At 43.1% G+C, this 26,557-nt stretch overlaps 2 long non-coding RNA genes across 2 annotated transcripts; both read right to left on the bottom strand.

The window, feature by feature from the left end:
• On the bottom strand, positions 1-24,385 carry LOC147258443 (uncharacterized). The gene is made up of 3 exons (XR_015116958.1): positions 24,265-24,385; positions 1,413-1,536; positions 1-116 (listed from the first exon to the last, which is right to left on the bottom strand). It is a non-coding gene; the product is annotated as an uncharacterized LOC147258443 (long non-coding RNA).
• On the bottom strand, positions 22,902-23,771 carry LOC147258444 (uncharacterized). Its single transcript, XR_015116955.1, has 3 exons — positions 23,595-23,771; positions 23,475-23,516; positions 22,902-23,386 (listed from the first exon to the last, which is right to left on the bottom strand). It is a non-coding gene; the product is annotated as an uncharacterized LOC147258444 (long non-coding RNA).
• Positions 24,386-26,557: the final 2,172 nt, after the last annotated feature.

Raw genomic sequence — 26,557 nt, 5'->3', positions numbered from 1 at the left:
GGAAGAGATGAAACATATTGATAGTAAACATTAATTTCACAGACTTATTGCAATGAGGCTTTGGTTGATTTTTCTCCTGGCCCTTTTGCCCATGTGCACGGGCTCTGGTCAGCAGCCTGTGGATGAGGAGAGCTATGAGGTTATCCTGAAACTGCTGAAAGGGGACTTCAGTGTTCCAGTGGCAAGTTGTACATAAGTTCAGTGTAATGCCATTATCAGGTTTTGGAGGAATAGAGAAAAGTTTTCCTTAGATGAAGATGGCCAGACGGTCCTTTTTAACAGGAAGACTGTTGTTCGAAAAGCCTCTATCCCAGCACTGGTTATGAAGGGCCAAGAGGAGACAATGGCTCTGGGACAAGAAAGCTAAAGATGTGGCTTAATGAACACCACACAGGCATTAGTGAGGAAAGGAGTCGTGGTGTTCTAGATACATCCAAACGTTACCAACACCTTCAGTCCAGATTTTTGAACAAGCCTTGAACAAGATCTTGTGGATATGAATAAATGGAAAGTATGTTATGGCAAAGCCACAAACAGATATATTCTAACGATGCAAAATGTCTTTAGTAGATATGTCTGGCTTGAGCCACTGAAAGGGAAAAGTAGCAGTGAAATAGCCAACCACTTGAATTCGTTCTACAGTAAACTTGGGCCTCTGAAAATAATACATCATGACCAAGGTAGAGAGTTCTGTGGTGCTGTGATGAAACTCATGCAGTCCCTTAAAGTGAAGCTTTAAAGTGCATGCATCGATCATTGCATAAAAAAGATTTTGTATGACCTGCTGAACCTAGAGCGTGAAGGAGAGAATTGGGTGAGCCATTTACCAGCCTATGCCAGAGTACTGAATGAAGACCCAAGAAGACTGGGCTCTGGGCACTGGGCTTAACCTTTTCAGGTCTACTATGGCAGAAAAAGCAATAATGTCATGCAACCTCTGGACTGTGATCTTTCAGAGGTGGAAAGAGAGACCAATCCAGGTGATTTCATTAGCACTTTACCTACCAGGAGGCAACGACAATCATTTGACCATAGATGATCAATGATTAGGGAAAGAGCATGTCGAGCAAACAAGAAGTGCATGGATAGACTAATTCTCAAAGCCTCGAGATCCACACCTGTCTCAGTATACCATGTCCATGAACAGATTTTAGTCAAAATAAAGGACACTAAACATTGTGTCACCAAGAAGCATGCTGTTGTGCCTGGCACCATTGCCAAAAGAAATTTGAAGTTGTCCAAGTACAAGGTTCAATTTCAAAGACCAGATGGCTCCCAAGAAAGGTGGTTTTCAGTAGCTGACATCACCAGTATCACACGTCGTGAGGAAAAACTTAGAAAGAAATCTTTTCAGTTAAATGACCACAAGAAGAATAAGACAAGAAAAAAACGTTCTCATTCCCTATACCCACCAAGACTGTGTTGAATCCTTCATTTCTTCTGGAATGACAGTGGAGCTTGATCCTCTCCCAGATGGAAACTGCCAGTTTGCAGCTATGGCTGATCAGTTAACAAACCTGGGAATATTCTGGTCACCTGCAAATTTGAGAGAAGAGATTGTATCAGATTTGGCTGCAAATCCCTTTGCTGTTGATGGTACATCATTATCTTGTTTTGCAGATGGAAATTGGAATGACTACATAAACCATATGAGTGAGCCTGGGACTTTTGGAGATGTCATCACTCTCCAACGAGCTGCTCAAATGTTCCACAATCAGTTTCTAATTATTTCAACTCTTGGCATGGATGCTACTCCAGTTGTTTCACCCACTGAATGATACCATGAGAAAATGCCCACATTGATTCTTGGTCACATTGCAGAAGTGCATGGGGATCACTATGTCAGCCTTATTGGTCCTGTCAGCTCCTACATAGAGAGTATTCAGGAAGAGGAAATGCCATGGATCCCAGAAAGAAGACAAGCTGCACCAAGGCTGGCATGTGAAGTAGAAGTAAATGGTGGTTCTGTTCTTGACATTCCTTTGGTTACTTCTCCTGAATCTCCTGTCAATGTATCAAATTCTGAGATCCCCTGTCACCCTGCCCATGGAAATGCTGAAACTAATCATCAAGTTCACTCTTGAGATGGATATGAGCATGTTAGTGTTGCGCTCTGCCTCTTCTCTCTCCTTCACGATGCTCACTGCAGGCGGTGCTTCAGGGATTGGCAAAAGGTGTGCAGGGTACTCAGCTGCCTTCCATCAACTCATCACTCCTCCAGCTTAAATACTCTGGCTTCCTCATCCCACACTGCCAGATCTTTACAGTCTCCATAGTGGTAACTGCGTCAGGCCCCTTGTAGATTTGTGTGCAAGCATTCGTTTTGTGACCTGCCTCCTGTATCTCTCATCTCCTCACCTTATCCTTCTGTGCTACCCAGCCTCCTGGCCCTGCCTCCTCGTCACTGTCCCTGGACCCACTCACCTCCCTGGAACCCCCACTTGGCCTCTCCCCCTGGATTCCCTCCACTTGCCTCTTCTCCGTCTCTGGACTCACGCTCCTCCCTGGATCCGACCTCTCCTCACCTTACCCCTTGCTCAGTCTACAATGAACACTGTTGCAGTGCACTACTAACCATCTGCCTGTGGTTCTCTCCCCTTCTCCACATCTTACAACAGATAGGAACACTCAATAGGGTTTCTCATCTGTTCAAAGATCTGTGCAAATCTTTCCCACCTGAGATCTTTGTGTGAGATGCATTGGCTGCCAGTCTGAAACTGGACCAGGAAAAAGAACCAACCATCAGTGTGATGAAACTATATAAATCATCTGGTTGCTTTAGTGGCTTGTCAAGTCGACTCAAACAGCTCCTCTCTACATGTGCAGACTGGATGAAAGCATGGCTTGTGCTTAAAAATCTGAGTTTGGTAGATATGAAGTGAAAAACATATACTAGAAATAGATTGTATATTGTTACAGTAGAGAAAATGAGCATAATAGGACACAAAATGACGAGACTGAGAGACAGGACCCAAACTTAGCAGAAAAAGACAAAGTGACTGTGGAAACAAAATATTAGCATACAGGGACAAAACATACGGAACGTGGTGGAGGAAGGTAGACCCAATCGCAGACTGAGAATGGGAGGGTGCACAAAAGAGGTTTATTGATGAGACAGGTGGAGAACTGTGACTTGAGGCTGGTGATTTGAGGCAGGCTTGAGACTTGCGACTTGAACTGCTGACTTGAGACTGGAGATGTGTGACTGGCGGCTTAAGAACAAAGACTTTAGACCAGAGACTTGAGACCGAAAACTGGGGACTTGAGACTCGTGACAAGGTAGTGAAAGATTTCAGAACACCCCGACAGCACATAGTGAAATACTACAATGACCCAAACCGAACAGGGGAAAACACCAAGGTTAAATACAGGAGGGAAACAAGGCAAAGGTGTGGTAATCAACCAGGTGAGTCACATAAGGTAATCACAGGAGGGAGGACAGGAAGACCAGACAAGACTACAAAATTAGACAGGAAATGACTAAACTAAAACCAGAGACACAAGACAGGGATCGTGACAAAACTATCATACTGAGACACAAAAAGTTCATAAGAGACACAGAGAACCATGAAGGCAACAATATTAAGACAATATGACCAGAGGGACACAAAAGTAGCATAAAGGGACATAAAATGACCAGAGAGGGACACAAAATAAACACAGAGGGACACAACTTACCAGAAAGGGACACTAAATCTTCATAAAGGGACCTTTTATAACCACAGATTGACTGGGTCTTGCTACTGTCTATCATGCTTGTTCAGGGGCGTGTTGTCTCAGATTGTTCCTGTGGCATCCTACTGACGCCGTGGAGATGTTTGACCAGAGAAAGAGAGACGAGATATCGCAACAGTCAAACATTCAGCGTTTTTTTGTTTTTTATTTTAATTTTTTGTGAAGCTGCAATTTGATCTTTTCTTGGCTCCTCCGATGAAAATGTCCTGTTAAATGACTGTTTCAGCATTGCAAGTTATTTGTTATATTACGTTACTTTTGAAACTGATGGACTAACTGGATATGTAAGTTACAGTAAGTTGAATGAACCACTGTTCACTGTACAATGTTGTTTAAGTCATTAAAGTTAATAGTTAATTGCTTCCAAAACATATCCTCGTTTGGGCTTCCAATTTTATACTAGGGGTCCGTGAACACAGCACTTACGAAAACTGTTCACCTAACTATGTCAACTAGACTTTTTCTAGAATTGTTTCTCCTGTTCAATCACCTGCTGAATTTAAACTTCATACTGTTTAGAGACGGCAGTATGAGGACCCAAATGTGGACAAACGAGGAAGCAACAGTTGGAGTTCATGTGTTTTATTTTGGTTTAGAGGGAAAGCAGGGGTGAGGGTCCAGGGTGTCTGTGGAAGGGGCAGGCTGAGTAGGGAGCATGCTGGTTAGCTGCAGGTTTAGATGCAGCTGATTGGGCTCTTCTCTGTCTCCGGCAAACCTGAAACCACTCAATTCCTGCCTTTATAGATGAGAAACATGCAAAATGACCATGCCAATTGCATTAAAATTCTGTGATTTTTATTTTGTTTAATCTTTATTTATACAACTAAATCTCATCTACCAATATGACAGAAACTGGCCACTATGTCACTTGACATAGAGATGTCAATTTGACATTGAAATTGAATAACGATTTATGAGTGGATTTGTAGGCCTATGTTTATGTCAGGTGTTATGAATGCTTATGTATAGTCTCTCCAAATGAAGTGTTAGTGAAAGTTGTTTTGGTTTGTGGTTGTTTTAATGAGGTAGTGATTTGTTGGAAATCTGTGAAGTGAAGAGGTACGTCTAGGGAAGCAATAGTCATTCTGTTGTTTCAAATCCAGTGTATATAACATTCTTAGATTCTCAAACATAAAATGTAGAACTACATTTTCAGTTTTGAAACAAAAAACCTCCTGAAAATGTAATAAATAACGTAATAAGGTATTACATTATCTGTAAAATTGTTATTACAATATCAGTGACATAATGTTATTACATTATTAGTGAAGTTATTACATTATTGGGTTTTATTACATTTTATTATTACATTCCAGGCTGCTACATATCTGGAGAAATAGTGTGGGAGGAAGGCTCCAGCACTCTGGCTTCTCTTACAGAGAAATCACCCATGGATTTTGCCCATCAACCACAGATACACAGAAATGTGGTGCAGTATCAACATGAGAAGATGATGCACACAGGTGTAAGAGACACTTTAGTGCAAACCAGAGAAAGATACTGGATTTTGAGAGCAAGGCAGATAGTCAAGAAACTTGTGTCAAGATGCATACTTTGCAGAAAATTCAAAGGCAGGACAACAGGCTACTGCACCACTGCCAAAGGACAGAATAACCAAGTCCCCACCATTTGAGGTCACAGGCGTAGACTTTGCAGGGCCACTCTATGTGGAGGGGCAGGACACCATGACAAAAATCATACATCACACTGTTCACTTGTGCTGTCACTTGGAGCTATTGTCTGATCTATCCACTGAGAACTTTCTGCTAGACCTGACAAGATTCATTTCAAGAAGAGGGTTATGTAAGGTGGTCTTTTCAGATAACGCCAAGACATTTAAGAGAGCTAATCAAGATTTGAAGGAGCTTTGGGAAAGCATCAGAGAGCCACAGGTAAGAGAGTTCTTCTCAGAAAAGGGCATCACCTGGCAGTTCATTGCTGAAAGAGCAGCCTAGTGGGGTGGATTCTGGGAGAGGCTTGTAAGGTCAGTCAAGGTCATTCTAAGAAAGGTGCTGGGGAGGGCTAAGCTCAAATTTGAGGAAATTTGTACCATCCTGACTGAAGCGGAAGCAGTCATAAGCTCGAGGCCCCTTATTTATGCACACAACGATGTGGATTAACGGTGGTGGGTCTGAGACTGACTTGTTTGCCCCCAAAGCCATTTACAGCAGAGATTAACATCCGACAGCAAACAAAGAGGATATGACTCGGAGGTGGAGATACAGACAGAGGCTGATGACCAGCTTCTGGACCAGCTGGCAGAGAGAGTATTTGCTGGAATTGAAATCAGCTCATTGCTGAGACACACAACAACCCACTCTGCTGAAGGTGGGAGATGTTGCATTCATCGGGGCGGATAATAAATAAATCCATCACAGACTCAAACTTCTGCAACACTCCTTGGTCTAACAAAGACTACAAAACGGTTTGTTTAAGTTTCTCCTTCAAACTCTTTTCTTTCCCCACAACAATATTGTAGTGACCCGCGATCTCAGTCAGCTGATCCTTCGTGCAGTTATTCACAAACGCTATAGTCGGAGACTCAAAAAACTCAGCCCAAAACACAAAAACAAAATTACAAAGCCCATGCCAACAGAAAAACAAGGTACTCACCATCCAACTGCACTGAGGCCACTAGTAGCCTTCCCACAGGGAATAGCCTCCTAACTGCCTAACCCAGAGCTGGCTAAACTCAACCCTAGTCTTCGTGTGAAACTTGCGGTGGGTACTTAAGCACTACAGGCCAACAGCCCAGCGGAGCAACCAAAACTGGCGACCCCCCTGCAGCAGTGGATGTGCCCCGGAGACAACTGCTCTCACCATACTAAAGAGAAAAAAAAAAAGACACGAACCCTAAAGCAAAGTGCCCCACAACCTACAAGAGAAACCCCTGTTTTACTGTTAGTGCAAAAAAAAAAATGATGAGACCTTGCTAAGCACAAAACAAAACTATCTACAGCTCCAAAACACATGGTGCAGCTCCCCAATCAATTTACCAGACATACAACCGCCTGCCCTACAAGCACACAAAAACCCAGTAACGACTGGACCAAAAATGACAAAACAAAGTTACCATAGAGCCAGCATCTAAGGTAACAATTCGAGCTTATCCCAGCGACTACGAGCGAGAGGCGGGCTGCACCCCACCAACATATAGAGACAAACAACCATTCACACTCATGGTCAATTTAGAGTATCCAATCAGCCTAGTCCCCAGTTGCATGTCTTTTAATGGTGGGAAGAAGCCGGAGTACCCAGAGAGAACCCATGCAGGCACGGGGAGAACATGCAAACTCCACACAGAAAGATCCCATGCCTAAGCCGGGACTCAAAACCCCGAACCCTCTTGCTGTGAGGCAACAGTGCGAACCACTGCACCACCATGCCGCCTCCGGAGTGTGTGTATATATATATATATATATATATATATATATATATATATTTTCAATTTCAGTTTATTTAGGATAGCCCTTTGAGATGCAGCATCTCGTTTTCAAGGGGGTCCCAACACAGACACACGGAACATAAATACAACGCATACATACATACAAATCATTACAATAAGAAACAACAGACAACATACTGCTATACCGTTCTCCGACTACCACAACCCCACCCACCTCTTCACAACCTCTCACATAATAGGTTACAATCAAAGTAAAGAAACCAGGAACAATACAAACTATACTCTATGTATATGCACGCATACATATATGTATATTCACATATTCCTAAATTACAAGGGAATACATTATAACAGAAGCATCAAAATACCATTGGGCTTAAAAAATACCATAAAATTATGAAAAACAAGAACAGCTTGTTCTTAAGTGGGAAAATAAATTTGATCTGAAGTTATAAAAAGAATTGACGGACTTTAAAAAGGTGGGGAGATTATTCCAATCAGATGGCACTTTGTATTTGAATGATCTGCACCCTAACTCTTTATGAATCTTAGGGACTGTGAAAAATGGTGTTGTCAGATGTCTAAGAAGATATGAAGATGTATACTGGACCAGGGACTGTTTTAAATATGTTGGGACGTTTGAATAGCTACATTTAAAAAGAAACAAGAACCAATGAAAATGACGTCTGGATTTAGGATTAAGCCAGTTGAGGGCCTCATACATGAGGCAATAATGTGTACAAAATGGACATCTCAAAACAAATCTGCATAACGAGTTATATAAAATATTGAGGTTTGAGAATGGAGTCTGTGGTGTTTTGGGAAACAACATTTGCATAATCTAGTATAGGAAGTATGAGTTGAGAAATGATTCTTTTCCTGACATGAAATAAGAAACAGTTAATGGAACGGTAGAGAGAACCCAGCCACAAATTCACTTACAAATATTATCTATATGTGGTTTAAATGTGAGCTCAGTGTCAATCCAAAGTCCAAGGTATTTAAATACATCAACTCTCCCTAAAGGAGTTCCATCACTAAAAAATAAGTAAAAACTCTGGTGAGTGTGATAAACCATATCTAGTACCAAACAACAGAACATGATTTTTTCATATTAAGGACAAGCCCGTTGTGGTTAAGGCAGTGCGCGACAATATCAAAATAATTCTGTAAATTATACTGGATTCGTGATACATTCGGACTGGAATGGTAAATAACAGTGTCATCAGCCTAGAGATGAACATGACAGGTTGAGCACTGCTGAGATAAATCATTGATGAAAATGGAAAAAAGTGGACCTAATATAGAGCCTTGCGGAACACCCATTTCAACAGACGTGACTAGATTACAACCATTAACATAAATCATACTGAGGCCTATTGTGAAGGTAAGAGTTAAACCAAAGGATAGCATTTGAATTAAGACTAATATGGAGTTTGTCAAGAAGATGATAATGACCCACCATATCAAGCTTTTGTAAGGTCAATGAAGATTGCACCAGTAAATTGGCCAAGGTCAAACACTGAAAACAAGTCACTTGTGAATTTAAGAAGAGCTGTAGCTGTGGAGAAATTGGGTCGGAAGCCAGATTGAGATGGTAATAGAATATTAGCTTCAATAATAAGATAATTGATTAAAGGTAAGTTTTTCAAAAAATTTTGCGATTACAGAAATTGGTCTGTAATTATTTACATCAGTTGGGTCTCCCTTAAATAACACAAAAAAAAAACTGAACAACCCGAGCACACTTCCTTAAAAAGGAATACAATTGTCAGGCCTGGACTCAAAACAGGACTCAGATGCAGAGGTATGGTGAAAACAGGCTTTATTTAACTGTTTAAACCTTTTAACAGAGTGATAAAATATCAGGCTATGAAAATCTATGAAAGTAAGACATGAAGGAGAAAATAAAAGAAAAACCACTCCAGAAGAAGGTAAAACCCCAAATGAAGAAATAAACCAACGTAAAATCTCTCAAAGAGGAAAAGAAAAGCCAAGTACAAAAAACTAAAAGCGCTCTCTACTGAGGAAAAAACTAGTCTATGAATCCACTAAATTGAAAATAAAAAAAAAAAAAAAAAAATCGCACACGCCAAAAACACGGAGGATAACAAGATTTCTAACATCAATAAGGAAACAAAATCAGTCCAAGGAGGAAACAAATAAGGCTATGAAATAACAGCTAAGCTATGAAAAAGTACAAACAAAAAAATCACTCATGACGAGGCAAAAACACAGGCTTACGTGACAAGGCTTTGGACTATGAACTACGACGGGCTGGGGTGACATCAAAGACGAAACACTCTGGCACAAGACAAAGCGGAGACGCTGACTTTAACACATGAGGGGAACAGGGAACAGGTGGAAACAATCAGGAATCAGGGAGACAGACCGGTGACACATGAGGAAGGGTAAGCGACCTGAAATGTAAATTTTCAAAATAAAAAACAGGAAGTGACAAGACAAAAACCCCAGGAGACAACAACCTCACTCCTGTGTGACAGTACCCCCCCTCTCTGGGGCCGACTCCGGACGGCCCAGGCTGTTCAGGACGGTCCCTGTGAAAATCCTCTATCAAGCCAGGGTCCACAATGAAGCGTGCAGGAATCCATTGTCTTTCTTCTGGACCCTAACCCCTCCCAGTCCATCAGGTACTGCCGACACCGGCCACAATTGCGAACTGCCAGCAACTGTTTAACCTTGTACACTGGACCGCCGTCTACAACCTCTGGTGGCGGTGGTGGGGCGGCGGCTGGGACCATATCACTCTACTTAGCAGGCTTGACCTGGCTGACAAAAAGGTCGGGTGAACACAGAGGGAACAGGGCAGGCGAAGGCGGACGGCTGCGGGACCAACGATCTTGGTTATGGGAAACTGACCCACAAACCGTGGTTCCAATTTCTTGGAGGGAAATCTGTGGCTTTCAGCTAAGGACCTCCACCTCACTGTTCTGGCTGGTAGGTGGGAGCAGGCCGTCTCTTGCGGTCCGCGGCTTTCTTGACCCGATCTCCTTGACGGACTAACACCTGTCGGGCAGCTTCCCAGATGCGGCAACAGCGTCGGATCATGGCATGGGCTGAGGGCACCGACACCTCGGGTTCGTTGTCTGCGAAGACAGGGGGCTGATATCTGAAAACACATTTAAAAAGGAGAGGAACCGATGGCAGAAGTGGGCATACTCGACCCAGACTAGGTGTTTACTCCATGTCGAGGGATTCTGGGAGACAAGGCACCGGAGGCCGGTTTTCAGTTGATTGAGGCGTTCAGTCTGGCCGTTGGCTTTCGGATGATAGCCTGAGGTCAGGCTGGCTGTAGCTCCGATGAGCCGACAGAACCGGGAAACAAACTGGGGGCCCAGTAGAGACGATGTCCTTGGGAAATCCGCCGTTTCCTTAGCGGAGGGCAGTTTAGGCAGAGCAATTAATCTAGCCATCTTGGAAAATCTGTCCACCACAGTAAGAACTGTGGTGTTACCTTGAGAGACCAGGAGCCCCGTGACAAAGTCCATCAAGATGTCGGACCACGGTCTGGAAGGAATGGGAAGCGGCTGCAGAAGTCCCATGCGTGGCCAGGTGGTGGTCTTGTTTCGGGTGCAGACTGAGCATGCCTCTATGTACTCCCGGACCTCCGGCTCCATGGACGGCCACCAAAACCTTTGGGAAATGGCAAACTTTGTCCTAAGAACTTCCAGATGGCAAGAAAGGAGCGAAGTGTGGGCCCAGTGGATCACCTGTGGGTGCAATTCAACGGAACAAAAACGATTCTCAGGGCACCCACTAGGTGGCGGACCCTCACCATTGGCCTGCTTAACCTCATTTTCTATCTGCCAAGTCACCGCTCCAACCACAGGTAAGTTGAAGGATAGGTTCTGGTTCTTTGGCAACAGGCTCGGGGTCGAAGAGTCGAGACAGGGCATCAGGTTTGACGTTTCGGGACCCTGAGCTGTAAGAGAGAAAGAAAAGCAGTTAAAGAAAAGTGCCCACCTAGCCTGGTGAGAATTTAGTCTTTTAGCCTTTCTGATGTACTCCAGATTTTTATGATCAGTCCAGACAATGAAAGGATGTTTGGCCCCCTCAAGCTAATGTCTCCACTCTTTGAGAGCGACTTTGACCGCCAGTAATTCCCGGTTGCCAACATCATAGTTCCGCTCTGCTTTGGACAGGCGGCAAGACAAGGCGGCGCAGGGATGCATTTTTCCATCTTGCTCTGACCGTTGAGAGACAACCGCTCCAATCCCCTCGTTGGAGGCATCAAATTCAACTACAAACTAAAGCAACGTTTCACCACAGCCCCCATTCTCACCATGCCTGATCCGCAGTGTCAGAGTCTGGAAGGCAGCCTCCGCCTCCGGAGACCAATGGAACTGCACCTATGAGGTGGTAAAAGCATGGAGAGGAGCAGCTATTGCGCTAAAGCTTCTGATGAACCGCCTGTAAAAGTTAGCTGCAAAAAAGGTTCAGCAGTTCCTCAGGTTCGCTATCAGGTGTAGGCCACTCAGCCACAGCGCTGACTTTTGCCGGGTCCATCTGCACTCTTCCAGGGGCTACAATGAAGCCCAGGAAGGAGATGTATCGGCATGAAACTCACGCTTTTCGGCTTTGACCTAAAGTTTGTTTTCCCAACAGTCTTTTTAGTAGTCTTGTAACATGGTCACGGTGTGAGTCAAGGTCAGGTGAGTATCTCAGTATGTTGTCAAGGTACACAGACAAATTATCTAGAAAATCCCTGAGCACATCATTTATCATGGATTGGAACACAGCTGGTGCATTGTGAGTCCAAAACGCATGACAAGATATTCATAATGTCCACTTGGGGTGTTAAACCCAGTCTTTCATTCATCACCCTCCCTTATTCTGACCAAATGGTAAGCATTGCGAAGGTCTAGCTTAGTGAATACTTTGGCCTGCTGGAGCTGGTCAAACAGACGACATGAGGGGAAGTGGATAACGTTTTTTTACTGTAATGTCTTTAAGAGGACTGTAGTCTATACAAGGTCTTAGGGACCCGTCCATTTTACCCACAAAGAAGAACCCGGCACCTGCTGGTGATGATGAGGGGCAGATTAACCCGGCCTTCAACGAGGTGTCAATGTAGTCCCGCATGGCTTCCTTCTCTGGTCCGGAGATAGAGTAAAGACGGCCCTTGGGGATGTTAGAGCCAGGGAGCAGATCTGTAGCACAGTCATACGGCCGATGCGGGGGGGAGGGACATAGCTTTGGTCTTGTTAAAAACCTCCCGAAGATGGTGGTAGCAAGAAGGCACCGAGCTCAGGTCTGGGTAACTGAGTCTGTGGCTGAGTTATTGGAAACATGGCTATCCTCTGCCACAACATTTTGAGTATGCTGAACCAGGCAGTCAACAGTCTTTTCCCCACGCCACGATTTCTCCCGTTCTCCAGTTCACATGGGGATTGTGGTGAAACAGCCACAGCTCCCCCAGAACGAGTGTGTGAGAGGGGGACTTGCACATAAGGGAGCATAGAGAGCTTCTTAGCTTTTATTTGTTCAACTTGAAGGGTTCAGTGATGTGTGTGATGGTGAAAAGTTCTCGACCATCGAGAGCCTTGGCCTTGATTGGCTTGGCCAGAAGTTCAGTTTTGAGGCCCAGTTCCACCGCTAGACCCCAATCCATCAAACTCTCATCTGCCCCTGAGTCTGTGAGTGCTTTGAGTTCTGTGGCAGTGTGGTGTATTACCTTAACAGTCGTGAGAGTTCGTGAAGCAGAGCGTGGAGCTGAGAATTGACTCACCACCGTGGGTCTCTTGGCTGGACAGGCGGTGACGAGGTGACCTGACTGTCCACAGTAGAAGCACCGACCCTCCTGGAGACATCTACGCTCTTCTGGAGAAAGCCGAGCCCTGCCGAGCTGCATGGGCTCCTCCTCTCCCTCCATGGGAGTCTAATGTTGATCCAGCAGTGAATGGAGGGAAGCAGATCTTCCTGGTGCTTGGGGGCGCAGGGGTCTCTCCGTGAAGGTAGACCTGCCACTTCGTTGTTGTCTCAGCTGACGAAGCCTGTTATCCGTCCAGATGGCGAGCGCGATCAGGGAGTAGTTCCAGAGGTACCGGGAGGTCTTGAATAGGGGCTGCCAGCCCCTTCAGAAAATTGTCATAAAGAGCAGTGGAATTCTACCCTCTCTCAGCTGCCAAGGTGCGGAAGTGAATGGCATAGTCACAGAGAATTACAGCCTTGCCTCAGTCCACTCAGCTCCCGAGCCTTTTCCCAGTCTGTTGAAACTGGATCCAAGGTCCTCATCAACCCAGCTTTAAAATCTGTGAGAGCTGCAGATTGAAGAGTCCCGAGCCCATTCTGCTGAGGCCCAAGCTTTGGCTCTTCCTCGCATGTGGGAAGTCATGAAAGCAATCTTGGAGCGGTCATTGGGGAAAGCATGGGGGGTTAGTTCATAATGGATTGAACAGTCGCTGCGAGAAGTTTTGCACAATCCCAGTTCCCCAGAATATTTCTCAGGCTCAGCTAACTTACTACAACCTCCGATGTGGGATGCTGTTGTGGTTGGAGCAGCTGCGGCAGCAGCTGCTGGAGTCTCAGGAGCTGTGGTCTTCTGAACCAAATGGTCATGCAGGCCCTGTAGTTGGGAAGTGAGCTGACCATAGCCCCCTGGAAATCCTCCTGATGGGAGAGACGGGCCTCTTGAACCCACAGCCAATGTCCAGCCTCTGCTGAGTCCATATTGCCCAGAGTGTACTGTCAGGCCTGGACTCAAAACAGGACTCAGATGCAGAGGTATGGTGCAAAACAGGCTTTATTTAACTGTTTAAACCTCTCAACAGAGTGATAAAATATCAGGCTATGAAAATCTATGAAGGCTATGAAAGTAAGACATGAAGGAGAAAATAAAAAAAGAAAAGCCACTCCAGAAGAGGATTGAAAAACCACTAAAGAAATAAACCAACAAAATCTCTCAAAGAGGAAAAGAAAAGCCAAGTACAAAAAACTAAGAGCACTCTCTACCGAGGAAAAAACTAGTCTATGAATTCACTAAACTGAAAATAAATCACACACGCCAAAAACACGGAGGTTAACAAGATTTCTAATATCAATAAGGAAACAGAAAATCACTCCCAAGGAGGAAACAAATATGGCTATGACATAACAGCTAAGCTATGAAAAAGTACAAACAAAAAAATCACTCATGACGAGGCAAAAACACAGGCTTACGTGACAAGGCTTTTGACTATGAACTACGACGGGCTGGGGTGACATCAAAGACGAAACACTCTGGCACAAGACAAAGCGGAGACGCTGACTTTAACACATGAGGGGAACAGGGAACAGGTGGAAACAATCAGGAATCAGGGAGACAGACCGGTGACACATGAGGAAGGGTAAGTGACCTGAAACGAGGAGAGTAAATTTTCAAAATAAAACAGGAAGTGACAAGACAAAAACCCCAGGACATGACAACCTCACCGCTGTGTGACAACAATATGTGGACAAGGAGAGATTAAATAAATCAGCCAAAGGATACATCAATACAGTGGAGGCAAGTTTCACAAATTTTGCTTCCAGACCACCAGCACTACAGCTCTCCTTCAAATCACAAATGTCATTATAAACATCAAGAGGCATAATTTTCCTGAATGAAAATGAACTATTTAGAGGAGTGATAGCATGACCAGTCATACTATAAAGGGTAGTATGCAGTGTACAAGAAACAGATGAGAAGTGTTCATTGAAAGCATTAGAAATGAAAGAGGAATCTGAAATATAATTATTATTGCTATGAAGCTGACTGATAGAGCTTTTGCCGTTTATATTGAGAATATTGTTCAGATGACTCCAAAATTGTCTAGGGTTGTGAAAATTTTGAGAAACGCTCTCATTATAGAAATTAGATTTTGCATTCCTTGATTTTGTTTTACATTGGTTCCTTAAAAGTCTATATATTTCCCAGTCATTGGATTGTCTGGATGAGCAATATTTGGCTCAAGCTATATCCTTCTCCCTGAAGAGGCTTATAAGATCAGAGTTAACTCAGGGCAGATGTACAACTTTAGCTGTAATAGTTCTCATGGGGGCATGTTTATTTATTACATTAGCCACTTCGCTACAAAAGAAATCCACGTGTTACATGTAGGAGCGGACAGAGTGTGAGACGGTGCACAAAAGAGGTTTATTGGGAAAACAGAGGCTTGTGACGGTAGACGGGGACACTGGAGGCTTGTGACGGCTTGAGACGGGAGACTGATGGCTTGACGGCTTGAGACTGGAAGATGGTGACTTGAGGCTGCAGATTGGAGATTGGGGACTGGAGACTTGTGACTGGTGACTCGAGACAAACAGTTAGTGAGAAACACACTCCACGACGGCACATTGGTGCAAAATCCAAAACAATGGCCAAACAGCGAACAGGGGAAAACACAGAGGTTAAATACACAAGGGGAAACGAGACACAGGTGGTGCAATCACCAAGGTGAGACACATAAGGTAATCACAGGAGGGAGGACAGGAAGACAGGACATGACTACAAAATAACAGGAAACACGAGACAGGGATCGTGACTCCACGTATGGAATTAATTGGAATCTATCCCAATTAATATTGATTATATCATTTATAAAAAGGTCTCTGGTCAATTTTTTACATTACCTAAATTCAATGTACTTAGGGGGAGATCGAGTAATTTTAATTTTCCAGACAGAATATATAAAATATTGATCACGAAAGCAATCCGACAATATCCCAGATTTATTTATCCTCTTGGGATTTGAAACAAGTATCCAATCTAATAAAGATGAAGACCAAGGATCAACTGTTGTAGATTTATTGATTAACTGGGTGAGATTAGCACCATGAAATAAATGTCCATCATTTGTAGAGGAGCGGCAGAAAAGAACAGAAAAGAAATTAGCAGGTTACATAATATAATACACATAGACTGACATACACTTCTGTAATTATTATGTCTTGTAAGCTGCAGGGGAGGAGTGAGACCTGGGTCAGAACATTCCGTTGAATACTTCGTGGTCGGCCTTGCACTAGTTCATCTTGTTATACTAAGCTGAGCTGCTACTAGACCTTGCAAATGCATAAATTTATCTACAGCGTGTAACATAAATTGCATATAAAATATCAATTAATGAAAATAAAGTTGTGTACTTCTTCTTAATAAGGCACTTTCAACATGTTGTGACAAGTTTTAGGTCACAATAGAAAATACCCTTAACTAATGGCATGACAGTGGGAAAGAATGAGAAGCTAGTGTGTGATTACAAGCTATTCCTAACATACACTGAAGCTAACTGACTAGGTGGTTTATTCTTACCAAAAACCCCAGTACAACTGTTTAAAACTCATATCAGCTGGTACATAATCATCCTGCATGTACACATTAATTGAAAATACTGGCTGGGAGGTCGTTTTTAAGTTCATACATTTCAATAGGACACAGAACCCTGAAACGATGAACGTGATCCCCTGCCTGCTCGGTTCTACTGTACAATGGCTCACAATGCATAAAGAAAAATCAAGATGGCCGCCTATGGGGTTCAAAACAAGCCATGAGGCTCACAAAGAAAGCTAGTGCCTCCTAGTAGCTAAATATTGAACAAAAATGTCAGTGGTTTCAGCCAGGAGAGAACAACCAAGGTTTTGTCTTTTCCTTGCAGCTCAAAATTAAGCCCATGATCTGACCAACATGTTGAATGTTGGTCAGATTAGTTAAACATGCCAAGTCTTGCAACCACTGATCATCATTTAGTCTGTTGTATTCTGTATGTTTAGCATTGAGGAGAAAATCCTTTATCTCCAGACAGAGCTCTTGAAATCTCTGCAGGAAGTTCCCCCTACTAAGCCATCTCACATCAGTGTGTAGCAACAACTTAGAGAGGTCGCAGTCTGCCTTCTCCAGATGCGCACGGAACAGTCATCTTTGAAGAGCTCTAGCTTGAATAGAACAGGCAACCTTCATTGTCACATCCATTATCTCTTTCATGTTTAGCATTTTTCCACATAATGCTTGTTGATGTATTATACAGTGGTAATGAAGGAAGTCGGGGAAAGCATCGTCTTCCTTGCACCTGGCAATAAATCAATTTTAGGAGCCAACCATCGCAGGAGCACTGTCAGTGGTGATTGACACCAATTTGCACACTGAGAGCTGGGTTTTCGCCTTAAAAGTTTTTGAAAAACTGAAAAAATCCTCTCCCTGTGTGTGTCCCTTCATGGGTGTGTGGCGTAGTGGGGAAAGGTGATGGTGTGTGAATGGATTAGACTCTGGATTCCTTTTACTTTTGCACAACAACGCCACCTGGGGGAACCCCCAGGAAATTAGTGAGGGACGCAGGTCTGAATGCACCCAGACAGATGTGGATTTACAGTAAAATATGTTTTATCTTTACTCAATTGTTTTATGAAAGACAATTAAATCCATCAGTCAACAACACTTAATTCCAATGCTGCACACTTTAACCACAGACTCTCACTGGTAGGCCTACATAAGTGGTAGGCCCCCCAAAAAACCACAATCAAAATATAACAACCAAATAAAGCAATCAAAATAAACTAGTGAAAACACAAGAAAGCAAATCAAGTAATAATACTGTAACCTGGTTATAAAAGAAAAATAAAACTTGTAGGATAGTTTAGTTTTAAAAGTCATAAATAGTGAGATTAAAAGAGTTGAAATTCATCATTCAATCAGCTTTTATGGGGGAAATGGCAACTGGACTAACTTTGGGTCTGAGGTGTGTTTCCGAGGGACAAGAAAGAGGGAGGGACAAGCTATGAGTGATGCCGATAGATTGAATGAGACTCAGAGGTTTTCTGAGTTTTTGCAAGAGTGTACAAACCAGGGTTGTGTGTCATTTGTGGTTGTTTGCACGACAGCCATGGAGGAGGGTGACAGACTGCCTGGGGAGAAACGGGAAGGATTTCTGCATTAAGTGTGAAGTGTGAATACCAGAGAACGAGACAGACACATAGATTCAGGTACTATCCATTCATTTTGTTTGCTGAAGAGTGAAGCGGTCACTAAGTTTTGGGCCTCCACGAACACAAGCATCGCATCAGGCCTGCTAGGGTACTCATTAGTTACAGTAATTTTAATTGCCATCTTTAGCATAGTGCCTTGAGGTGTTTGTGGGCCCGCAGTTGATTGAAGTGATTTGGAAGTGACAATTAAGGGTTACTGAATTATTCATTGAAGGGTTAAAGGTATGGCATGCCCTTCAGGAAATTAATATTTGAATATATTGAATGAAACTCTGAATTTATTGAATGAAACTCTGAATATATTGAATGAAACTCTGAATATATGGAATGAATCTTGAATATATGGAATGAAACTGAATATATTGAATGAACCTTGAATATATTGAATGAAACTTTGAATATATGGAATGAACCTCTGAATATATTGAATGAACCTTGAATATATGGAATGAAACTTTGAATATATGGAATGAATCTTGAATATATGGAATGAAACTGAATATATTGAATGAACCTTTAATATATTGAATGAACCTTGAATATATGGAATGAACCTTGAATATATGGAATGAAACTTTGAATATATGGAATGAACCTTGAATATATTGAATGAACCTTGACTATATGGAATGAACCTTGAATATATTGAATGAACCTTGAATATATTGAATGAACTTGACTGAGGTCATCACGGCTTTCATCTTGCGTCGTTGGATCTTGTGCGGATGCAGCGGGCGACATGAGTCAGCCAGCTCACAATTTGGTGGCAGCTATTTTAAATAACGAGGACATAATAAATACTCTCACAAATGATTGTGCAGTCTGCTCTGCTTTTAGTCGGGGCAGACCCAGGCCTTTAACAGTTCATGCCGTTATACAATCAACATCACGGCAGTTCCCCACAACAGCCCCTGTGTACCCATGCCCCATGCAAAAGAAAGGGGCCAAGACAGGAAAGGTAATAATGGGCATTGGGCAGGATAAAACTTGACGTCTCTCAGTAGAGTGCATATAAAGATGTAGGGATGCACCAATACAGATACTGCGTTTATATATTTGTGCATTAAAAGTCCACTGAAACAAAGAACCGTGACCAACTTGCGCACTTTACGCGCCGCGTCAGCTGATCCCCGCAAGCAGCTCGAACAGCTGCGAACACGAAGTAGCCACAGAGGACGGAGGTTCAACTTGCTGCTGTTCTGACGTGATTCTGACAGTGATGGATCGATCCAGATAAGGTCCGCGACCGATACCCCCCGATCACTGGGTGGTCTGTGCTCAGTGTCGGGAGGTCGAGGCGGTGGAAGCCAGCCGGTGTTTCTCCCAGGCTGTGACTGTCCGAAAGCTTTGTCAGACATCCTGCCACCGGCCACTTTGAGGCTCCACAGCAGATGGAGATATTCTCTCACAAAGTTCACGGAGAATGATGTGACGGACATGCACGCGTTTGGATTCTGAATGAAGCGAGGAGACACGCGAGGTTCTCTCTCTCTCCAATGGCTGAGTTAGACTCATGGATGAGTGGTTGGGGGGGGGGGTATGTTTGTGCTCCTGCAAAATGTCAATTTCAATTTGACGACTCAAATTGTAATCTATTTGTTTTGGGAAAAAGTGGTATTGGTGCATCCCTAATGCTATAATTAGGGCTATAATTAGGGCCTGAGCCTGAAGGTACTTCAGGTATGTTTGCTCGTTTAGTTCTGATCTTCACCAGGCATGTAAAGCTAGAACTAGGAGCTATTCTGTATCATCAGTAGGCAATAAATGCACCTACTCTGTGCAGGCTTGTGTCTTTGGTGACCTGAAGTGTATAAACACTTTAACACTTTTCTACTACTTGCCACTAAAATAAGATCCCCGTCAACACTGCTTGTTTCGATACAGAATTATTATTATTATTATTATTATTATTATTATTGCTATTGGGCTGCACGATGGTGCAGTGGTTAGCACTGTCGCCTCACAGCAAGAAGGTTCCGGGTTCGAGTCCTGGCTCGGGCACGGGATCTTTCTGTGTGGAGTTTGCATGTTCTCCCCGTGCCTGCATGGGTTCTCTCCGGGTACTCTGGCTTCCTCCCACCATCTAAAGACATGCAATTGGGGACTAGGCTAATTGAATACTCTAAATTGACCGTAGGTGTGAGTGTGAATGGTTGTTTGTCTCTGTATGTTGGCCCTGCAATGGACTGGCGACCTGTCCAGGGTGAACCCCACCTCTCGCCTGTTGATGCTGGGATAGGCTCCAGCCCCCCCGCGACCCTTAATGTAGGAATAAGCGGAAGACAATGGATGGATGGATTATTGCTATTGTCATGTTTCGAAGGTTTCAGGCACAAGGCAGTTCATGTTCTGTGGCCCAGTCCTTTTTCAAGGAGGTAATTCTCCTGCCAGATGACAACGCTACACATGTACCAAGGCGTACCAAAAAAGCTTGGCTTTTTGAAAATGGCCTCATGGTAAATGGACTCAATTTTATATAGCGCTTTTCTACCTTAACGGTACTCAAAGCGCTTTACAGTGTCATTTCATTCACCCATTCACACACACACTCACACACTGATGGTGGAGGCTGCCATGCAAAACACCAACCTACTCATCAGGAGCAATTATGGGTTCAGTATCTTGCTAAAGGACACTTTGACATGGTCATTGGGGTCGGGGATCGAACCAGCGACCCTTTGGTTGCTAGACGGCCACTCTTCCCCTGAGCCAGGCCGCCCACGCCCAGCTATTAGGTCTGCCTTGGAATTTGGCTGTGACTGGGATTCTGACAGAGTAATGCAGGCAATAATGGATGCCTTCCAGCCAGCTGTGGAAGGATGCAGGTACAAGTTGGAATTTTTTGTCATATTTGTTCCTCTTTTCATTGGATAATTGCAACAACACCATGACTACTATAAGTTTCCTGTGCCTGCCTCTTACCAACACCAAACCATTTGGTCAACCTGATTACAAGAAGTTCCATGTACATGTTTTTCCTTTCCTTAGGCTACAAATCCTGCTGCCATGCTACAACAATTCACCAGGGTTTGGAAGAGCGTGAAAGGTATAATGCAGGGCTTTCAGAGCTTCAGTTATAATGAGTATCCTTTTGTTTGTTTTACCAAAAACATATTGCTGTAACTTCTTGGTTTTCCTAGTGACAGTATTTACTTGAATAAAGACATGAAGATAGATAAGTTGAAAATGTTCTTTGTTAAGTTTCGAAGATATATTTCAAGCCATGGTTTTGTGTTTCTAATTGGATCATGTGCACTGGATGAACTTTTATGTTGAGAACTGAAAATGTATGTCACTTATCTCAACACTCTGATATGACCCAGAGCATCAGTTGAGTGATAAACGCAGATTACTCCCTCTTTTTTTTTCCCCTTGAAGAAGTAGTAAGTAAAGATAATGTGAGGAGGAGTACCAAAATAAAGTTGAATTCCACAAAAGCCCAGCATGTTGTATTTTCTGTGTATGGCCTGATTATGGTTCTATGTATGGACTGGTTTATAGTGTCTGTAGCATCTATGGTAAATGTGCATCCTAGACTTGTCGTGGACAGTAGGTACATTTACCTAATTCTTCTTAAACATAAACAGATTTCAGGTCCTTTTCATTTCAGTTTGTGTCAGTTTAGGGGCCCAGGAAGTGGAAAAGTTTGAGAATCCTATGCTTTAAAAAGTACAACTGAAAGAGTCAGACTCATGTATGCTTTTACTTGACAAAAAGAACGGAATACTTCATTCACAACTGAATTTTATATACATGGCACATATGTAAATGGTCATCAAATTTTGTTATGAAAGAAAATCTTAGTTCCTAGGACCTGTACACACCTTTTGTCCATTAGTGTCCCTTACACAATTCAAAGTCACATTATTTCTATCTGGGGGTTTATGTGCCAATGTATGAATACAGAGTAGTGAAACAACTGAATTACTTTAGCAGGTGGACTGTCTCTCGAGCAGGTCACATGCTCAGACAAAAAGTTCAATTCCATGATTTCCATCATCAGTGAAGGGGTCAATGTTTTGTTGATCATTGCTCATAAGAAATATAATTGACCCAATAATGGAGATATTGTCCTCAATATGACGTGATATAGTCTCCAAAGTGTTGGTGTCATTTGGAGTGGAAAACGTAGCAAAAAAGTTTTCCAGTTCAGTAAAGTACTGAAAAATGTCAGGTGATGCCATTTTGTAAAGCCAGCAAATTCAGAAGGCCATCACTTGACTTAACTTGACTTGAGTAAATCAAAACTTCATATATTCAGACTTTCATTCCATATATTCAAGGTTCATTCAATATATTCAAGGTTCAAAGTTCCATTCAATATATTCAAAGTTTCATTCAATGTATTCAAGTTTCATTCAATATTTTCAAGGTTCATTCAATATATTCAAGTTCCATTTAATATATTCAAGGTTCATTCAATATATTCAAAGTTCCATTCAATATATTCAAGATTCATTCAACATATTCAAATATTAACTTCCTGAATGGCATGCCATATAAAGGTGTTTTATGAGTTTATTTAAGGTACATTATCTCCTGTGAAAAGGGAGAATTTATTCTGTCTGCTTAAAGAGGGAGACTGCCTTTATTTAGTATTTTCTGGGAAAGGAATATTTGTTTTGAAAGTTTAAACATTCATATTACATTTCCTTTACTACTGTCTTCATCATTTTTCATTAAGTAAATAATTGAGAATGATTTTTTCTTAAAACTCGGTGTTGTGTAGTTTATTTCTAATCTGATACGTACCTTGAAGGGAGAAAACTGTTGATTCTCTGGAATTCATACACACAAGTGGGTTTAAAAGTCTTTATTAAAAAGATAAGTTAAAGGGGAATTTATAAGTATGTACTAAACAATTCATGTGGGTAATTTTAAAAGAGAGGTCCAAGGCTACAATTGAAACTGATTAAATTAGGGTTAAAAACATAGATAAATATATTAGAAGAACCCGGAAGCCCTACCCTCATAGATAGGATTACTGAGGGGAGCTCTACAATACACTCAAAAAAAGGAAACATGCAAAACCCAATCAAAATGCTAATAAGGAAAATTAATCAGAGCCACCCACTTTGATTGGCGCAGACCTGGGTCACGTGTTCGAGCATACAGCAATAATGGAAATCCGCAGAATACAGCATGTCACTGAAGGTGATCATAAATGAACATGAAAGTAAAACAAAGACCACGATCAGATGTGGGTAACTGTACTTCGAGACAGGCCAGAAAAGACAGCAATAGAGTCCCGGTGAGTGGAGCACCACAGCGCACAGCCAGGCCAAGACGTGCCTGCAAAGCGTGCACACATAAACAACAATTACAAACCTGCTAAAAATTCATGAAGGGAAACGGAGTAGCCTAGTTACAGGCCACCTACCACACGGAGAGAAGGAGGAGAGCAGCAGGCCGCAGTGAAACGCTGATGAGAGACCAGAAAAATACAAGTTAGTGGTCAGCTGACAAGCTTAGTTACAGCTGCCGATTAGAGTAAACATACCTAAGGAAAGTGTACTAGACAGCACGGGAAAGCAGCGGACAAGTCGGGTCCCACACAGCCACAGCCAGCAGGCCAACACCAATTTTGGGAGAGGTGAAGAAATCCGACACAGCAGCCACACCAACCGTCACGCTGTTCAGGCCACACAAAGCACCATGCCACACATGTACACCAGCCCGAGGGAGACGAGACAGCAACTGAACAAGGTAATACCTGAGCAGCTATAATACCTGCGGCTCCTCCCTGCAATCAGCACCATGGACCCACACCTGATGCAAATCAAGCCAGAAGAAGGGGGGGAAAGGATGGACAGCAGACCATCCTGCCACAGGTGGTATTGTTAGCAGCTTTGCAATCATATCAGAAAACACCATCCACATAAAAATGCACAACTGGGCTGTATCACTTACATCTGTAGACTTGTCCAATTGCAGAGAGAAACACTCACAGTCTGCGATGTCCTTCCAAAGCTGCTGTGTCAAATCCTTGGCCATTACTTCACAGCGCCGTGTAACTGTATTCCTTGATAGCTGGAGAGCTTTGACTGAAGCTAATATCGCTGTTTTTTTTTTAAGTCCCGAAACAATGAGTCAGCTGCTTTAATGAATGCCTCTTTTACCATTTCTCCATCTTTAAAGGAGTTCTTGTTCTTATTGATGGCATGACTCACCCTGAACGATGCTTCGGTGGCTGCCTTCGCTTTTGAGGTTAACTGTGAGAAAAATGACTGCTGTTCACACAACTGTGATTTTAATTCCTTCACCTTTTTCTTTCTCAGCTCGCTTTTCAGTGGAAAGTCAGTGTCGTAGTTTTGAACAGTCCAAAAGTGTCGCTCCACATTTCCTTTCTTCGGAATGGCAACGGTAGATTAGCAAATCAGACAAAAACATTTGGAATATGACATTTTTTTTTAAAAAGTCCTCCTCTTCCCATTCCGAATGGTAATGGTAAGTTTTTGGTTTCTTACTTGATCCAGCTCCCCCACTCATTTTTAGACTCTTTCTTAAGCAGAAATAAATTGGAAGCCGTTAACAAGGTAATTCGTTTCCCCTCTCTCTCTCTCTCTCTCTCTCTCTCTCTCTCTCTCTCTCTCTCTCTCTCTCTGACCTTTTGATGTTGCTACCCTTCAGAGCGGGGAAATTAAATTCGGGCCCTAATGTTTATTTACAAGATTAAACTAAAGAGACGCGTTCTCTGTGTATCAGTTGTGCAGCACTCATACACACAAACACAACAGCACTGTCCATGGTGCTGTGACACTCGACCTCTGAATCGGCAAAGCACTGATGCACATATCATGGCCATACAGCAATGGAACTTCATGTTTTCCTTCACCATACACAGTCATTAATTCACAGCACACACTAGTACACGTCATCACTACACCATCTCCACAGAGAGTCACTGATGTTGTGCACGCGACCTAATGAAATCAGGAGATCAGGAAAATAATGGATGGAGAATGTCCTGTAATTATAATCTTATACTGACTGAAGAATTACATTTGTTTATTCAGGTGATTTAGCTCTAATCCCTGAAGCGGAAAAAGGCGCAAGTGAGACCATGAATCAATGGCAGGTAAGACAACCTGATTGGATGATGACATGACATGATTTTGACAAAACCAAAGCAAACCACAGTTACACAAACTCATTATCCACTGTTTTATCTCAGCTGTTTTGATGTCATCTTCTCCTGGGGTCTCCTGATGCTGTACCGTTGCACTTCTCCCTTTTGTGTCTCCTTGCGCTCTCGATGATAAGCGTCCATTGACATCATTAAGAGGAAAAAATGTTATTCTAGATGGATAAGGGTAGTTGCAAAATGGGGGAGACAGGTGAGACAGCAGCAGATTTTGAAACAGTGCTGTATCTGCGGCTGCATTATCCTGTGACACTGGGTCAGCTGACCCTGTGTGAGCTTGACATTTGCATACTTCTATTAAGGCTGGTAGCAGTAATGCAGACAGAAGATTAATGATAAGAACAATGGGTTTACTTGTAGAGGTAAGGAAACCACGGTTTTTCCACAATGCATTGAAGTTATAACAAACATTAAATGCATATTGAAAATGAGAATGTAGACTGTAACAGCTTGTCCTTTACCTGGAATGAAAGCACGGGTTAGAGCAAACAATTCACATCCAAGTTTAACGTTTACCACTGAAAGTGAAAGCAAACCACAATCGTGAGTCAGGGTGAACAGGAATGACATCAACAAGAATCTGCCGGAACCTGTGACATTAGCGTTGACAGTTGGAGCTGGATGTTGAACAGCTTCATTTACTGCCCTCAGATCTTTTACTGGTCTCCAACTTCCATTTGGTGTCTTTACAGGCAAGATGGGGTGTTACATGGTGAATCAGGGCATCCCACAGTGGCAGTTTGATTTATGACCCTCAGGTGTGTGCACGTGTACAGATTTAACAACTACCACCTTGATTCTTAAGGGACAGAAATCAATTTAGGTGGTGGTTTAGCTTCTGATGTTAATTGGCGCATGCGGGAGGAGTCATCTTGCTGGAAGTTGTCTGGGGTAGCACAGTTACTTGAGATGTGTCCGTAGCCTTCACATTTGTAGCATCTCAACTTGCAGTGGTTAGCACTGTGGCCTCACAGCAAGAAGGTTCCGGGTTCGAGTCCCGGCTCGGGCGCTGGATCTTTCTGTGTGGAGTTTGCATATTCTCCCTGTGCCCGCGTGGGTTCTCTCCGGGTACTCCGGCTTCCTCCCACAGTCCAAAGACATGCAATTCGGGGACTAGGCTGATTGGATTCTCTAAATTGACCGTAGGTATGAATGTGAGTGTGAATGGTTGTTCGTCTCTGTATGTTGGCCCTGCGATGGACTGGCGACCTGTCCAGGTTGTACCCCGCCTCTCGCCTGTAGATGCTGGGACAGGCTCCAGCCCCCACCCCCCCGCGACCCTTACTAGTAAGGAATAAGCGGAAGACGTCGATGGACGA

The sequence above is a fragment of the Aulostomus chinensis genome, chromosome 7, assembly GCF_037954235.1.
Source record: "Aulostomus chinensis isolate RoL2024-O1b breed Wild chromosome 7, RoL_Achi_v1.0, whole genome shotgun sequence".
Taxonomy (NCBI): domain Eukaryota; kingdom Metazoa; phylum Chordata; class Actinopteri; order Syngnathiformes; family Aulostomidae; genus Aulostomus; species Aulostomus chinensis.
Note: the sequence above shows the minus strand (reverse complement) of the source record. Positions and strands in the feature narration are given on the sequence as shown.